This window comes from Oratosquilla oratoria, chromosome 15, assembly GCF_046742065.1.
Source record: "Oratosquilla oratoria isolate Oo_2021 chromosome 15, ASM4674206v1, whole genome shotgun sequence".
Lineage (NCBI taxonomy): Eukaryota > Metazoa > Arthropoda > Malacostraca > Stomatopoda > Squillidae > Oratosquilla > Oratosquilla oratoria.
In genome coordinates this window covers 19,835,353-19,837,852 of record NC_134791.1, presented here as the reverse complement: position 1 = coordinate 19,837,852, position 2,500 = coordinate 19,835,353, and the positions used below count along the sequence as shown (strand labels likewise).

The 2,500-nt window shown below is 35.4% G+C and overlaps 1 protein-coding gene across 2 annotated transcripts in view; it reads left to right on the top strand.

Annotated features, from left to right (window-relative positions):
- The window catches only part of Mctp (multiple C2 domain and transmembrane region protein), a 302,695-nt gene that overhangs the window by 126,232 nt on the left and 173,963 nt on the right, over window positions 1-2,500 (top strand). The gene's annotated exons all lie outside the window — the stretch shown is intronic.

The window sequence follows — 2,500 nt, the reverse complement described above, 5'->3', positions numbered from 1 at the left end:
AAATAGTCGAATCAGCATTAATTGAGGAATGCCCTAATATTAATATTTCTAAAGGGCAGTGGACACCTGACATTATCTCACGCGCAGCAGTAGCCAAGTTGATGCGGACGCTACATCCTCCCCTCTCCTCACCTCCTCCCTCCTCCGCCACCCCAGTTTGCCCCGCGCCTGAGTGAGGTCAACTGTCCACATCTCTTCTTACTGTGAGCCGAAATATAGGATTTTTCTTTATTCGAAGTTTATTCTTTCTCCGACTGTGGGTTCCTGTGTGTAATTTACAAATGTGCTACTACATTTCTGTTTAGATACATATATATATATACATATATATATACATATATATACATATATATATACATATATATACATATATATACATATATATATATACATGTGTGTGTGTGCTTATACACACACGTATACTGTATGTGTATATACATACACACACACACACACACACACACACACACACACACACACACACACACACACACACACACACACACACACATATATATATATATATATATATGTACATATATATATATATATATATATATATATATATATAAATTCATCATTAACAAAATTTGTAATCAGGTTGTATGTGATCAAAATTAATTTGGTGAATTGTGCTGTTCTCTAGATTTCTTTTTCTTTGATGACTTTGTGTACCAAGACTTATTTTTATTTCATATGTGACTTTTTGTGCTTCACCTGTTCCTTTCCTAGTGTAATATTTCGTGTCATCTTGTGCTATGCCAGTTCCTTTCCTAGTGTTTAATTTTGTGACATCTCACACTCTGCCTGTTCCTTTCCTAGTGTATAATCTTGTCATTTTTAAACCTCTTTGTAACACAACTTTTTCTGTATTCCCCTGAAGATGTGAATTACACGAAAGCGCTTGGGATTTACTGTTTTCTTCCGATTTCCTTAGTGGTTACCAGCAAAATTTGTGGATCACGTGTTGTTTATAGTGATCTTTCTGCATATATATATATATATATGTATATATACATATATTATATATATATATATATATATTAATTCGGCGACCCCCTCCGTCTCCTCATGCAGAAAAGGAGAAGACGGGGAGAAATCCCTTCGGGCTGCGTCAATTTATTTCTCATACATACTCCCTCATCCCCCACCCCACCCCCTCATGCATCATAGTATCATCTATACACAACCATTCTCCATTCACCCCTATCTTCTGTCCTCTCCCGTCCTTCCTCAACAGACATACCTCTCTTTCGTAATACCCCTTTTACCCCATCCATCCATCTCATCCTAGGACGCCCCCTCATATTCACTCCTTCCACATCTGCCTTCCACACCTCTTTTACTAGTCTTTCTTCACTCATTCTTTCCATGTGTCCAAACCATCCTAATACTCTTTCATCAACCCTATCTCCCAACTCCCTTTCCACCCCTGTTCTCCTCCTCACCTCCTCATTTCTCACTCTATCCAGCCTAGTAACCCCTATCATACTTCTCAGGCATTTCATCTCAAACACATTCAAACTCCTTCTCTCTTCCTCTCTCATGTTCCATGTTTCTGCCCCGTACAGTGCTGTCGGCACAATCACTCCTTCATATAACCTCCTCTTAACATCCATTCCCAAATGTCTATTTTTCATTACAATTTTTAATCCACCAAGATATTTACTCACTTCTCTCAATCTACATTCTTCTTCCACCCCCCACTCCTCCATTTCCTACCACATTGAAACCCTAGTATCGAAAACTATTCACTTCCTCCAGTCTCTCTCGTGTATATATATATATATATATATATATATATATATATATATATATATATATATATATATATATATATATATATGTACACATACACGTACATACAAATAACATACATGCATACATATAAATACATGTAAATACATGCATACATATATGAATACATATATACAGTACATACCATCCTGGTCATTAATTTTCTTCAAAATTAATCCCCACTATCAGCTGAATAAAGTCATCCGGTGTTAACCATAACAAATTCAATATAGCAACCCATCGTAACAGTGGAGGTAAATTTCACCTTGCAACATCGGTTTTGCATTGTCAGATGCAGCCTTATCTCGCGTCACGGAAGCCTCACCTCTGCACACAATCGCATTGATGACGTCACCGGATGAGTGACGTCATAGTTTGTTTACATCCTTCAGGGTCTGTCGACATTGTCTTTCGGTGTTTGAAACGCAATGAAACTTCATCTTTTGTTTGTTTATCTATTTCTATATTTATTTATTTATTTTATCTTATCTATTTTTATATGTATGTCTACTTATTCATTTGCGATTGAGTATGACGTCATCAATGTCGTTTCTGAGTGTGACGTCATTTCTTTTTCTTTTCTTTTTCATTGAGCCCAACGATAACGGTGAAAACATAATTAGATATATTGGATTCATTATTATTATTACTATTATTATTATTATTATTATTATTATTATTATTATTATTATTATTATTATTA